Source organism: Nanorana parkeri, unplaced genomic scaffold, assembly GCF_000935625.1.
Source record: "Nanorana parkeri isolate BGI_ZX_2015 unplaced genomic scaffold, ASM93562v1 scaffold885, whole genome shotgun sequence".
In the NCBI taxonomy this organism is placed as follows: domain Eukaryota; kingdom Metazoa; phylum Chordata; class Amphibia; order Anura; family Dicroglossidae; genus Nanorana; species Nanorana parkeri.
Window position 1 is genome coordinate 275529 of NW_017307153.1, and position 16287 is coordinate 291815.

At 45.3% G+C, this 16287-nt stretch overlaps 1 protein-coding gene across 2 annotated transcripts in view; it reads right to left on the reverse strand.

Annotated features, from left to right (window-relative positions):
* SGSM3 (small G protein signaling modulator 3) overlaps positions 1–14636 on the reverse strand; it is a 59760-nt gene extending 45124 nt beyond the window's left edge. For both annotated transcript variants that reach the window (XM_018565775.1, XM_018565774.1), the window contains exon 1: positions 14509–14636. The gene's annotated coding sequence lies outside the window, so the exon portion shown is untranslated. The remainder of the gene's footprint in view (positions 1–14508) is intronic.
* Positions 14637–16287: the final 1651 nt, after the last annotated feature.

The following is a 16287-nucleotide window of genomic DNA, read 5'->3' on the forward strand; positions in this document are numbered from 1 at the left end:
GGCTCTATAGATCGAGAACTGAGCGATCACATACTGCTGATTGCTGCACTCATGGGTTCTGTCAGTCGCCACTCCCTGCAGGAATTCCATCTCCTCTCACTGTCCCTGCAGCACTGACTGGGGGGACAGTCAGGGGAGGGGCAAGTACAGCTGTCAATCAGGCAGCAGGGTAGATCCCAGTAAGTATTGTCGGGATCTTTCTGCGCTGCAGCATGGCTCTGCGCTGTCAGCATACAGGGGGCAATTGGCTGCTTTAGGATGATTTTGGGTCACAGAACTATATTAGTAAATGTCCTCCTGGGATCCAAAAAAAAGGTGTGGCTTTAGTTCTCTTAGTGCTAGTTCACACCATATGCAAATGTGATGCAGTCCGCTCAGTTTGACTTCTGCAGCCAAAATACATCACAATGCTTTCCTATAGGCTTTCTCGTGCTGTATTTACACCATTGCAGTCCGTTCAGATGCAGTCAGAAAAAGTACTGCTTGCCCTATTTTAGCTGCATCTAACTGCACTGGAACGCATCAAAACACATGCAAATGCAACGGAACGCATGAAAAAGAATTGATTGTGGCATTATCCAGGGACATCCAGGGGGATAAAACGCATCTGAACGCATCACAAACGCGTCAAAATGCATCACAATGCAACTGTGCAGACGCACGCAGTTGTGATGCAGTTTCTGGTGTGAACTAACCCTTAAGGGGGAACATGATCACCATGTATAAATATATAGATGGTCTAAATAGTGAGCTTGGTGCAAAATGATTTACTTTATGTTCACTGCAAAGGATAAAGGATATTCCTAAAAGCATAGAAGATGATCGTAACATTGAGAAGTAATACCACCAGAGAGTTCGGATCCAGGGAATATCCAGGAAGGAATAGTTTGGACCACACTTTATAGGGTTATTTTTCTTTCCTTTGGACCAACTTTGGGAATACAGTTCTGTTTATGGATGTTTTCTAATTATTGATTCATCTTGTTTCCCCCCTCTATTGGTGGAACTCAATGGGCTTGTGTCTATTTTTAACTCAACTATGTTCATTGGAATGAGCCTCCAATGCAACAGAACGGACCAGAAAAGGGGCATGCACCAATTTTAGAAATTCAGCACACCACAAAGCACAGCAGTGAAAGTGCCATAATGAAATGAAAGGCAGTGCAATCGGTGGTGATGCCCCTTAGCCACTCGGTTTTGGGTCAGGATATTTAAACTAATTGGTTCTCTTTTTGTTACATATGTTCCCATAAACCTTCACTATGCTCTCTTCCACTTATCTATACCAGGCTTAAGTAAACCTCAACGGGCTTTGGCACACTTTAATTTTTAGCAGCCAAATTGATGTTGGCAGGTAACTGGAAGAAACAACAAATTCCCTATGTGGAATTTGCCCACAGGTTGGACAATATTATGCTTAATGAACGACTGTCTAGCATCTTGGAGGACAAACATTCTCTGTTACTGAGCGTGTGGGAACCATGGCTCTCATCTCGTCATCCTGGGTTAGACCCCATGAGTTATCAAGGTATTTGATGCAGGAAGGAAGACCCACTGATTGTGGACCATGAGCTGGGGACTTGCAGTCTCTATTACTCAGTAGGGTGACTGGTGTTAACGAGCTATGGGACACCCCCCCCATCCCTAGTAGTACGGGCATACCTGACACTACTACCCCTCTCAATATTCTTCTACCTCTTCTTTTCCTACTATATTTTCTTTCGGGCCTTTACCCCCCTCCTCTGTTAATGGTTTTTTACTGGTTCACCTGTAGGGAGACAGACCTACTACCAACACACCTGCCATATTGGCTGTTTTTTGTGATACGCGATTAAGACTGTGTCGCCTCCCTGCTCTTTGATTGTCCATACCTTTAATATGTAGTCACATTCTGCGTGATTTTATTATTGTTATGAGGATTTACTATCTTGATGCACTGTGAACCAATATTCTTACTATATAGGTTATATGAAAACATTTCAATAAAAATATTGAGACAGAAAGGCATTGCAATACAATAACTCACGTATGGTGTGTTAACGAGTGCATTACCATGATGCATGGGTGTGCCTGGGCCCGTAAATGAAGTATATACACTTGTGAACAGAAGGCAGACTGTGTGCATTTCTAAGGCTGGACGTACACCGATAGATTGTCGATCGGAAATGTTCCTTGCTGCCAAAAACCCTCTTTCGATCCTAGCTCAAATAGTCCATCAAGCACAGACCAATGTCTAACTAACTCCCTGAATTTTGTCAATCGACACAACGAATTCTGCGCACGTGCAATGTTCTTGCTGCAAATTTTTTCGTATGAAAATGCCACTAATCCGTCGATTTCTGTTCGATTCGAAAAAAGTTTTCCAGCCTCACCCTTCTAGAAAAATCAAGCAAGATGTCAAAAAGAAAAAAAATAATTGGCGTTCCATCAACTGTTCGAATTTCATTTGAAAGACCAATCGTGGAAGATTTCGGAATAAAAATCGAAGAGTGTATGGTCACCTTAACACCCAGTAAGCACACCCCAGGTGTCGGGAACCTAATCATGGCCATACATAATGCAGTTTTGTGGCCACACAGAGATACAAACCATCAGAAGTTTAAACTCTTCTGGACTCTTCAAAAATGTGGAAGGGGAATCTCTGCAATACAGATACAGACCAGACAACAACAAAAACCAGGCAGGGGCTCCAGCCTTTCCCCTCTCTATCCAAAGCAAAATAAAGTTTTAGATTAAGTTAGGATTGAAAAATGAATGCTGAGTGCACGGTATAGAATTGATCTTCCACTAAACAGACTAGCCCACATCTATTCTATTATTGATTGCTGTAGGCAAAGACATCCACCTCTTCTCTCATCAGTTCTGGTAAGCTGGCCATATACTGTACATCGTTTTTTCCCCCATTCAGCCCACGTGGATGGGGGAACTTCCCCCCCAGCCGCGCTATTGTATTCCCACAGGTCTGCCGTTGTCAGAATACCCGATCAGTGACTGCAGCTAATTGGCTTCAGTAACTGCTTGGCTGAGAATTTTCGGACCAGCTCCAAAACCAAAAGTTTCATTTTCAAACTCAATGAAATGGTGCCGACTGGAGCACACACTGGGCAAATTTCAAGCGGAGTCGCCAGGCCAAATACTAACCAGTGTATGGCTAGCTCTAAGCTGGCCATAAACTGGCTGTGTAGATTTACCTTTTGCTCTGCGTTTCACCCTACACATCTGAAATACTTTCGCAGAACCCTTTAAATTTAAATGAATATATCATTTTTAATAAATAAAATTAGAAATTGTCTAGAACAGAGGTTCTCAACCGGTCTAACCTCAGGACCCACATTTGTCCTTGGTCATTAAAGCCCCGTTCACATGTAGCGACTTATCGCGTGATTTCCGCCGCGATATCGCGCATTTTTGCCGCGCGATATCGCGAGAAGTCGCCGGCTAATGATAGTCAATGGAGCTGTCTTAGCTCCATGTCGCTCGTCGCGGTCGCAAGTCGCTTCTACCGGACCCTTTTTTCGGCGGATTTTGCGCGATTTTGCTTTTTTTCTATGGAGCCCGACGGAGAAGGTCGCGCTACCGTCGCCCCGAAAGTCGCGCTATCCCGGCCGCTGCAAAGGTATGTCGCTACATGTGAACGGGGCCTAAGTCGTGACCCAAGTCGCACTACACTGGAACTCATGGTATTGCGGTACCGTGCGTTCCGGTGTGGGAAATCGCACTGTGGGTGGGAGGTTTGCTTGGGGTGCCATTCAAATGAATGGCAATGCAACACACGTCCCACACCAGAATGTGCGATTGCGTGGTAAGGTGCATTAATCGCTCGGGACTGTGTGATTAACGCACTGTACTAGTGTGAACGTGCCCTCAAAAACACTGACAGACACACAAAACCACAGACAGTCTCACACACTTCCCAAAAAAATCAATTTTTGTTCTTTTTTTTAAGATCCAACCAGTCTCCCTATCTTATGAGAGCCAAAGTGTATCCTCAGCCTGGGGTCCAGTGTGGGCTGCTGTGCTGTGACGGAGCTCCATCCATACGTGCATTGCTTGTCCAGCTCCCTTCCACTTCCTGTACAGGTGCCACGAGCCAGGATGTGACATCACTCTGGTCCAGGCATTTCTACAGGGCACGTGAGGGAGCTGTAAGCAATGCATGTATGGATGGAGCTCCCTCACGACCATTCCTCCAGCCCACCTCAAGCCAACACTCTGCACCTTGCAGAATATTTTGAATGGCTGTTTGGTGTGAGAACTGCAATGCTGCGCTAGGGGGAGGCTAGACTCCTAGACAAGTGGAAGGCTTGCCGTGACCCACTGAACACGGGGTCACGACCCACCAGTTGAGAACCATGGGTCTAGAATATATTGGGGGGACAATTGGGGAAATTTTTCAAAACAGGTGCAGACAATATCTGGAGCAGTTGCTCATAGTGACCAATCAACTTCTCTTTTCAATTTAAGGCCTCGTTCACATCTTTGGGTTCCGTGAACGCGCGCTAAATGTGCGTTGCAGAGAAGCTCACCTGTTGCAGAGATAGTCACAAATAGTTGAATGTACTTTATAAAGTACTGCAGAAATTGTCATCACTATATGAAAGAATATAAAAGCAAGATTCAATTCTTCCTTCACTGTTTAAGTCAATTAAGTAGAGGGACAAAAGGTCTGCCACAGAATGTCATTTCCTTCACATTCCCCATTAAATATCATTTTTTTATATAAGCAAAGGTAAGAGTGAGTTAAGCAATGTCTAACGTTCCAGTCCAAGGGCAATCAATGCAGGAATAGAGGAGACTGAATCTGATGATCACCTTCCCTTTAGAAATACATATGATGTCAATCATTCATTTACAGTGTCGTTATTGCACATTTGCTGATCTCTGTCCGATCATATATTGCAATCAGTGTTGATAGGAATGCCAATAATCATACAGATACCAATACAACACATAACTGAACACACTGCAACATCTCAATTTGTACCCAGTCAATAAGACACAGCAATGAAATCAAATGCAGAAATTGAGATCAATGGATCTGTACTTGAAGTCAAAGGAGTGGATGGTTTTTGGAAAGGCGGAAAGGAGTTAAAGATTATTCAGCTATAAAATGAAAAAAGGCATGTGGGGAAGGGGTCAGACTGGTTTTTCTGGCCGGCCTGCCATCTCCTTGGAAACCCGAGTGTAAACGGAGCTGTAGGGAGGTGTATACGATACAAAGCAGAAGATAATCATTCCCCATTTATCTCCCACTGCCTGCAAATCCACAGGCCTCCCTGTCTGCAGCCGACATTCACAACACAAGCAAAGGACAATGCTGGTATTTAAAGCCATGGCTATCTACATGGAGACCAGCCAGAGCCTTCCATTATCAGCACGGGAAGGAACACATGACATTTTCAGCCATTATTATATTGTAACATATGTTGTGAGATAGAGGATCCGATACTAGCCTCCCTCAACCAGGGGGCCTTTATATCTCTGACGGGGGACTGATGTGGAGGGGGGGGCTTCTAATGAGAAGAGGATGAGAAGCGGGGGTCCCCCCTCAAAAACCATACCAGACCCCTGTCTAGGATAAGGGTTTGGCATTGATATGGGGGGAAAGAGAGGGGAATACAGGTCATTTTTTACATTTTAGATTGGGGTGCCTCCAGATTAGAAGGTGCTATGGTTGAGAAACACTGCCTTACATTATGACACACTACTGTATATACTACTGTCAATCTCTGCCACAGGCAGGACTACAAGTAATAAAAGATTAACTCAATGCAAATATAAAAAGATGACCATTAAATGATCTATCAGTAAAGCTGAACTCTGTGATAAGCAAATATTGTCTAATACAAGAGGCATGTGTATTCTTACTTCAATCTTGGGGGGCCATTTATAAATCTTCCTCCTGTTCGCGCATAATTCCCTCCACAACATGGAGCCGGGGATCATATCTATACTATCAGGTATGCCGTGCGCATGGCATTCACCCAGCATATTGCTGGGTGGAAGATTTATGAATTGCCCCCTTGGTGTGCTCCGTTGATTTCTTCCAGATCGGTGCAGACTTTTCCTGTAATAAAGACCAGTCACTGCTGCTCTCTCTCCGTCTGCAGGAGGACTGGTCTTGTATCCGCCCCCTTTATGTACTTTTTCTGCAGGCAGTCTGTAGTGGGTGGAGCTTCTGGGTCCCTCCCACAGCTCTGCTCAGGCTATGTACAGCACAGTGCTAATGTCACTACAAGCCAATATCTGGATTTACAAAGGCATTTGGTACAGACAAGGTGAATTTATATCTTTTGTGGCTATTGAGGAATACATTTTAAATGAAGGTTTTTGTTCCTGGAATTCAGCATTAAAGGCATCTTAAACATAGCCAGTAGAAGAGCCTAAAATAACTTTATATTAGCTTCCTGAAATCCTCTGCACAGCAAAACCCCCATTGTAAGGAGGGAAGGGACGCACTCGGAGGTAATCAGATGTCAACAGACATGTCCACTTACATCTGACAGCCCATAGTCCTAACATGGCTCCATTGTAAGATGGAGGGCAAAAAAACTGAATGGACATGGATGTTCTGTACCGATCATCCGCGGATCTGTGCACGGATCCCCTGCTGACCGGAATGGATGGCGCTCGTGTAAAAGGGGCCTAACAGGAAAAAAAGACTTATGCATTGTGGTAATTTATGTATTGTACCGCATGTTACCGCAACGTATGGTATCGCATGATACTTTGTGGTATCATTCATCCTAATGGGCTCCCCAATGTACAATTACAGTAGCCGGCACCACAATGCACATGCCATTTAAATCGGGTGGCTGTAACTTAACGCACAGTACTGGATATGCGCAAATGCATCGCCATAGAGCACACAGGTCTAAACCGAGCATGGCTGCCATGACTGCCTGAACATGTTATCAACATACTGAAAGCTTTATGTGACACACTTCTTCTGAATCAACATTACATCACAAGCGCTGTTTCATTTTATTATAAATAGATATTTTTCTAATCGTTTTGCAAGTGGCAAAACTGTGACCCGTGAGCTAACAGTCTAATCGTGTTCACTGCCACAAAATCGAACTGAGATAGAACATTTGTCCTCTAAATGATTGGACAAATTACTCTTCTTCACGTATGTACAAGCGCCGTGTTGGATCGTTCTGCATATTCCCTAACAAGTGTCACTGACCCTTCAATCTCACTCAGACAGCAATGAGTCACGACTGTCATGAAGCTGCATATATACGCCAGCATAGCATATAGGGGAAGGGAGGGTCACACTATAAACATACCTAGGAGAAGTGATCTCCTCCAAGATTGGGATCACACGGCAGTGAATGAAAGCAGAATATGGACCAGTGTTTCCTTGCCCACGCAGTGAACAATCCCTCAGTGTGTATAGTCACTGACGTGTCACTAAACCTGCTACTCCTATGTACAGAGCAGGTGCGGCTCGAGGCACAGAGAACTCCATCATACTCACCCACATCTCCTCCTAGCCATACTCATACACATGACCCTCTCAAACACTGGGGGTCAGCTTACATGATACTAGGGGCCTCAAGTGAGGTCACCAAAGGGCCACACATAATATCTAGTAAATGTAATGCTACAAAAAGCTGTCATACGTGCAACAGGAGATGGTCAGAGACTGCAGACATGCTGCCAGAGATGGTCAGAGACTGCAGACATGCTGCCAGAGATGGCGAGAGACTACAAACATGCTACTAGAGTTGGTCAGAGACTAGAAGCATGCTACAAGAGATGGCCAGAGACTACAAGCATGCTACCATAGATGGTCAGAGACTACAAGCATGCAGAGACTACAAGCATGCTACGAGAGATGGTCATAGACTACAAGCATGCTACAAGAGATGGTCAGAGACTACAAGCATGCTACAAGAGATGGTCAGAGACTGCAAGCATTCCACCAGAGATGGTCAGAGACTACAAGCATGCTACAAGAGATGGTCAGAAACTACAAGCATGCTACCAGAGATGTTAGAGACTGCGGACATGTTGCAGAGGACAGTCATAGACTGGAGACACAAAACTTGCTAGAGATCCCTACTATTACAGCCCCTTTACAATCGGATTCCACATTTTTGCCTCCTTTGGCCCTGTATACAATTTTGTGCCACATTTGATATTTCTCTCAATAAGATCCATTTTAGAAGATCCAGGAATATAAACATGCATTGAGCAAAGGGGGAAACAGCCCAGAAAGCAGGAAGATGGTATGAAATAAAAGAAACATCAAGAACCCGGTCTAATGAATATTTTCCTTCACTGGTCTCAGTAAGCACCCTAGGTAAGCAAAACACAGACAAATGTCTGCAGGGGCCCCAGGGGCCACACAGTCAGTGCCAAAGGGCTGCAGGCTGGGAACAAGGGCTTTAAAACAAGAAGGCCAAGTCTTGCTGTCATATGAGGAGGAAGTGCCATTTCTCAGTGTGGTATGTGGTAGACCCCGGAGTATAATCCGAGCTGTGTGTGAATGTGATTAGGAGAAGAGATGGAATGGAGTTTGTAGAGTAGTTGTGATGTACGTAGGCCAGCGACTCACAAACATGCTCCTGGGAAGAGACATCTGGAAGCAGCTCCTGCTGGAAGGAAAATGAAGCCCCTTACCTTCCGTGTCAGACCTCGGCTCCATCACACAATCCCACCGATACCAGAAATGATTCTTCTTCCTTTGTTTTTCATGCATTAAGACAGGAAAGAAATCCCTGCGCTGTACATCCTGCTGCTGCTCAACTCTGAATATTTACTCTCCCAGATCTCCACCCTCCCCCTCATTGTGCTCAAACCTGCAGCTATTTCCCCGAGCCGGTCTGACTGAACCAGCTTATTACTATGGCTGCTTCCACGCAGCCTGCCCTCCCTCTATTAGCATGATGATTTACTCAACTCTCCATTTCATAATCCCCCAAAATTATTGCAACACACCCCCAACTCTGCCCCCCCCCTCCTCACTTCTCACCAAGTCCCACCAGACAGACAAGAAAGTCATATGGACAATATCATGTCAAACAACACAAGACTAATGTGGTTATAGCAGGGCTGGTCAAATCCCAGGAGCCAGGTCACCAGTGATCCTTCAAAATTATAGCTGGCGCCAAACGTTTGAGGTTTTCTCTAGTTGTTGTCCATGTAAAAAGAAATCCTGCTGGCTCCTGGATTGGACTGACTGGCTCCTGAATTGAAATGTCCATATGTCCACCCCTGATCTATAGCCTAAGCTGCTGTACCCGTGGACCCATGCACAATATGGTAAAAGAAAACTCAGAGCACAAGAAAGCTTAAGGCTCGCAGGCGGCTCCAAGGCTTGGGTGAGTATTTCTTTGTTATTTTAGACCCTAGACCAGGGGTAGGCAACCTTGGCTCCTCCTAATGCCTTAAGGGGTTTGTACTTTCAGCACAGCTGGAGAGCCAAGGTTGCCTACCCTGCCCTAGACCAAAATGAGCACTTAACCCTTGCAGTGCAGGTGTAGCCCCACTGCCAGGGTTAAGTTTTATTCTGCTCATAGTTCCACTTGAAACACAAGTTATCTGGAAATATAAACAGCTATTTGCTTCCTCGATCATGTCTTCCTGTGTTTAGGCCCCATGCACATGTGAATTAAAGTACATGCTTCCAGGTGCGTCTGGTGGTCATTTCTAAATGCGCATGGAAGCATGTAATGCATTGCTAGGGCTGAATGCTGAAGAACAAGAACTGGGGACTGGTTAGCCTGGTTTAATGTGGCTAAACGCATCTAATCGTGTAAATGCGGCTCAACCTAAAAACATCTAAACGCAGAAAAAAGGAATCTGGGAAGCATAAACGATGCTCCTCCTGTGTTTAGGGCTTGTACACATCTCCAGACCAGACCTGGATTATGTCTTCATGTTTGTTTTTAATGCATTCTGTTGCTTTTTTTGTGTGTCTCATTTGGCTTTAATAAATATTTATCTTGTCGCACTCCTTACCGGAAAACCCCAATAGCAAGCGGGGGTACTCGTAGTGACAGGGGATTGCGCCGCCAGACAATGTTTGTAGAAGGATGTCACCAGCACCCCAAACCACCCCCCCCCCCCCATGGTATTATGCCCCAAAATACACTGCGGGGGGAATTTCTCAAAAGCATTTGGGACAGTTTTAGCCTCTTCGATCTTTTTTTTTGATGTGCAAATCTGTTCTTTAACACGTGCGCCTCTTTTCACCAGAACTTGCACTATTTTCCCAATTGCGCCTGTTTGGCGAAAGTTCTCAACTGTTTACATCTGCACTTGTCCTGCGGCTGTCTGAAACTGGAGCATCACCTAACAAAACAATCACAACTGAAGGCAAGGTTCACACCTAAGTGATTTATCGTGCAGATTAAGCCGCGCAATATCGCACAAAGATTTCCATTCAAGTCTATGGAAACAGTTCACACCCCTTCGATTTGTCGCACATTAGAAATCACGTGTCGCGCAAAAAAGGTGCAGGAGCTATTTTCGGACAGTTGTTGCATGTTTGGCTCTCAGACATTTCTATGCGTTGAAAACCGCACGACAACCGCGAAAACAGCTGACCAGCGCAATCGCCTAGGTGTGAGCCTCTCCTAAGAAGTCCCCATGACCACTTCTTCAAGAAGCGACAGTTACACTTTTTGCCTGGGAGTTACAAGTCTTCTTTCCTGGAGTCTATTTACCCTCATTTATGAACAACATTACAGTAGCATCCTAAATCTGGTGCAAAATGCGTCAAATATATCTTGTGCAAGTTCAAATACTGGCAACTGCTATGATAATTTCCCCCCCTGCATATCTCTGCCTCTTCTGAGTAGCAGCTTCTGCTGTTTTTGTGCTTTCAGGTCATCTCAGCCCGGGTTATCTCTCACAATGCTTTGCACCACGTCACATCCAGCTGAGCGCCGGGCTGTAGTAGAGGATGGAAAAGTAAAGAGGTGGATGGGGATGTGGGCGGGACATTCAGGAGGAGGTGTGGTGCTTAGAGGGAGTAGTGAAAAAAACAGTGTACTAGTTTCTGTGCACAGTGCTAACTAATAAATGAGTACTTTCTGAACACAGAATGTTGTTCCAGTTGTGCGGAACAAGACCCAGAGGATCAACTGCAAAGTTGAGGTTTTTATTTTTTGTAATTATCGGGACGGGGCTTTCTATAGGACCTCCAATGATTGATGGTTGTGCAGTTCTCACTGAGACATCATCATAACTGAGCTGCTCAATGTTTGGAAGGCCATGTGGGCTAACATTGTGCTGTCATTACAATATAGGAGGTCTGACTAGAAAAAGAAAAAAAAAGACAGTAATGTGTATCTGCAGCCAATGTCTAGTCATGTTTATTGGTTAGAAGAGCAAAAGACAAAAAATTATCAACGTAAATGGTATCTATGGTACAAACAAAAAGAAATCTGTGTTGCTCTATTGAATGTGCATAAGTTCTATCCCACTCCTAATAACCAGATCAGTCTAGAAGATTGCAATGTACTTCCTCAATGCACTGACACCATTACATACAGTGGATGCCAGCCCGTCAGAATACCCGACCAGAGGCGGCAGCTCATTGGCTGGCAGCTCTGAATGATCAAAGATTTTACGACCGGCTCTTTCGATCAGCTGATCAAGGGATGCCGATCCACAGGGTGCCGACATTGGCACACACTGTGCAAATTTTGGCCGGTTCCTCAAAAAACTTGGTGAAATTTGAACAGTGTATGGGCACCTTTAGAGCATTGTATGTACAAGTATTAAATACTCCCATCTGTGCTGACTGCCAGGAAAAGTGTGTTTTGCTGTGTATACTCAGTCTATTGGCTAGAAGATTCATATAGGCTGGGTTCACACCTAGGCGTATTACGCATGCACGTCTGTCGCGCGACCGTCACGCGTTTTTTTTTACCGCGATTCGCGGTAAAAAAAACGCACGACCGTCGCGCGATTCTGAAGGCTACTTGGCTGTATCCCAATGGAAAACGCCCTCCAAAACGTCCCAAAGAAGTACATGTACTTGTTTGGGCGTCAGCCGTTTTGTAGGGCGTTCAGACGGGCGGAAATACGGAAAGGTGTGAACCATACCCATAGAAAACAATGGGATTTTCATGGTTGTACGTTTTGTAGAGCGTTCATAGAGCGTTGAAAGAGCGTTGAACGCCCGACAAAACGGAAAGGTGTGAACGGGGCCTTACTCTAGCCACTCTAAACCAGCGGTAGGCAACCTTGGCTCTCTAGCTGTGGTGAAACTACAAATCCCATCCCTGTGGCAGCCAGTCTTGCAATGCCTTATGGGATGTGTAGTTCCACAAAAGCTGGAATGTCACGGTTGCCTACCCTAGCCATAAAAATACGGATGTTAAAGCCACAGCATGCATGGACATATTGGCTGAAATAGAACTGCGTTCAGAAGTATAAAAACGGGGGGGCGGGGGGGACAGAAAGCGATGTTCTCTTTCTCCCCGTGTGTATGAGGCCTCTGAGGATCTCTGAGAGGACATCAGAACATGGAATGCTCACACAACACCTGTCACACAGCACTCAGATAAGCCTCCCTTGGTAAATGTACCATCCGCCAATGCTCCAACCCTTCCTTTCCTGAAGATACAACAGCCACCAACTAATCAGGTTAGACCACAGACAAGTAACTCAACGATTTCAAAACGTTTCCACTACTAAAATAAAAAGTGATTTAGGTTCCTTGTGGAGGTAATATGAATGACTTCAGCAACATATACATAATCCCTGGCTTCAGGACACTAGCATTTGATTTCCTGGACTGCCATAAAGCTGGCCATACACTGCGGGGCTTATCAGGAAAAACACTCAGTTGCCCCATCCACACTACAGAGCATGGACAGAAAAATTTCGTTAGCTGCAGCCCTAGACAGGGACAGCGCCATGTCTAGGGCTGCATCTAACGATTATTTTCATAATCGATTAGTTACCCGCTTATTTTTTCAACTAACGAATTGGTTGTATAAAAATCTCTCTCTCTCTCTCTCTCTCTCTCTCCTCCCCCCAACTAATCGGTGATGAGAATAGTTGCCAACTATTCTCATAATGGATTATTCGATTTAGTTGATTAGTTGTTGCAGCTCTAGCCTCGTCTTCTCCGAAGTATGTTTATGAAACCGATAACAGAAAATGTTAAACTTGTACTGACAGCCAGAAGAATCATAGGAACACAACATAATGCATCTCCACATCCCAAACGTTTCCCAAAAGTCAGAGCAAACTCAACAAGCACCTATATAGACATATTAGCAGTGCTGCACATGCCAGGTAATGGTTAGAATGAATCACACGTTTCTGGGGGTACCCTGTTCATCAGACTGAACCTCCTTTAGGATTGGAATTCTAACACTGGATTCAGCAGCAGTTCATAAGGTTTAGATGGCAGATTAACAAATCCTGCAATTCAATGAAAGAGTGACTCTGTCTTTGTGACCACATTCCCAGTCCCCCCACACCTGAATCCCAGGGTTGTCCTCCCCGCAGCATCAAGGTATCTTTAAAAATTGGCGCAGTTGTGCGTGACTCTGCCCACACACCCGGATCATCCACTAACAGGTCCTTTGACCTGATCTGTGAATGGAGAAATTACAAGTTCCGTCTGCCACCATAGCATGGGGTACAAGTGCTCGTCCTCCTTAGACACATCTGCCCATCCCTGGAACTGGAGGTCCATAGCCTGGAATGGACAGGAGCAGGGAGGAAGAGTCTGCAGGAGGCAGAGCATTGCATCCACCGTCCACTGATCAGGTTGCAATGCTTTGCAGGCTCCAATGAAAAATGACATACATGCATTCCTACATTTCTTCTTCCCTTAATGTGCGTGCATTTATTATATTGTGTAAAAGGTGGGCTATGTCTTTACACCAGTGAAGGAAGCCCAGGAAAATAAAGCGGGGATAAGCAGAGTGCAGGTGAACAGACAAGATGAATGAGGCAGATGGCCATCCAGCCCACACATCAGTCAGCTGTGAAAGGACCAGGGACACAGTGATTATGAGTCACGGACACACGTCAGGAGCCGGCTGTGTCCTCATCATCATCACACATCATCATAGAGATCCCCATTAACCCATCTGACTCCAGGGAGATCTACTGGTCCCTACAAGAAAATCACATCGGAAATACAAGCCCTAAATCAGCTCACAGCGGGGGGGGAATATCAGACATCCAATCTGAATACCTTCTATATCGAATACTCCTATCAGATGTCATCTACACCCCCTCCCCCTCCAATCCAACTTTATCATCCCCTAATCATCGGGTGATACGACCCCTCCGTATCACCGACATTCTACATCGCTCCATCTGATAGGAAACCTCCTAGATGTCAGGCTGACCCTGAATGGCAAAGATCGGAGCACATCACCTGTACGTGTGACATCTAATACTGGTCCTGGTCTATGATCGCCCGTACAGATCCCTCCCGAGCAGCCCCCACTGTGTGCTATCCACATACACAGCAGTCAATGTACCCCCAGCCGCCTGTCTTCATAGAGTCTCCTTCATTACCTGCTATCCCCGTCCGCCTCCAGCACATATCGATGTGTGCAGTATGCACAGGCAGCCGAACTTGTCACCCGCCTCCCAAACCTGACACCGTCTACAACATCACAGCACACCTCCTCCAACCACACTCCGCTGTCAGCACAGCGCATGCGCACCAGCAGTACACAACCCTAAGCAGATGCTGCATTGCGCAGGCGCCTCCCGAAGCACTCTGGGATATGTAGTCCGCAAGTAAATTGCCAGTGATGATGTTACTATGAAAGTATATATGGGCACACCATGACTAAAATCTCACAAGCATTATAGTGACGCTAAAATCAGGAGTTAAATTTTAAAAACGCATTCAAGTACCTCAACTAAAGGTGGCCATACACTGTACAACTCTCGCAAGACTTTTGTCTTGCGAGCTTTTCTCAATCCTAGCAACGCTCTCTGTAGGTTTATAGACATACTATCAGCAGCAATGTGAGAGCCATCATTTATCAGAGTATACTTCAGCACACCTTTCACAGAGTATGCAGCTGAGCCAGAGCACAGAAAGCCAAGCCCAGAGATCAGTCTTTTAGAGCCATAGTCATCACCAGTGAGTAAAGAACTGCTCTGCAGCCCCATGTACAGTCCTGGCCAAACGTTTTGAGAATGACACAAATATTAATTTTCACAAAGTCGGCTGCTTCAGTATTTTAAGATCTTCTTGTCAGATGTTACTCTGGTATACTGAAGTATGATTACAAGCATTTCATAAGAGTCAAAGGCTTCTATTGACAATTACATTAACCTCCCTGGCAGACTGATTATATCATTTTTTTTTAAAAAATGTACTTTTAAATCTCCCGTCGGTTCCGCCCCCTGTGATGCGGGCGCTCACAAGGGACGGAACCCGGAAGACGGATGCCAGCATCGGCCGAAGGACACAGCGGGGCTCGTTACAGGGTAAGTTATGCGCTGTGTAATCCTGAGTGTGGCTCGGGGTTACCGCTTTTGGTACTGAAAATTAACACCGAGCCACACTCGGGAATACTGCCAGGGAGGTTAAGTTTCTGCAGAGAGTACTGCCAGGGAGGTTAAGTTTCTGCAGAGAGAATATTTGCAGTGTTGACACTTCTTATTTAAGACCTCTGCAATTCGCCCTGCATGTTGTCAATCAACTTCTGGGCGCCATCCTGACTGATGTCAGCCCATTCTTGCATAATCAATGCTTGGAGTTTGTCAGAATTTGTGGGGGGTTTTTTGTTCACCCGCCTTTTGAGGATTGACCACAAGTTCTTAATGGGATTAAGGTCTGGGGAGTTTCCTGGCCATGGACCCTAAATTTTTATGTTTTTGTTCTCCAAGCCATTTAGTTATCACTTTTACCTTATAGCAAGTAGGAATGGTCTGCCGGTTCCATTCGAACATGAGTTTGAATCGAACATCGGCTGTTTGAGCGTTCGCCGAACTTTATGGGATGTTCGCGGTCTGTTCGACTGCGCAACATCCCATACTGCAAAGAGCCCTCGAAGCTCTAATTGGTTAAAGACTTGCACCTGACCACAGGTCAGGTGCAAGACTTTGCACAATCAGGGCTCAGTACTTATTTGGAGCCATGATTGGGCAAAGTCATAATGACTCTGCCTAATCATGTCTCGCCTATCAGATGCCGGCAAACTACACAATTGGGCAGAGCTAGCTGTCACCGCTAGCTCCGTCCAATTGTTTCTGTTTTGCCGGCATCTGTCAAAATGCCATTATGCGAGTAAATAAATAGGTCAATCCCTTTAGCCAATTAGGTATCTCTATTTA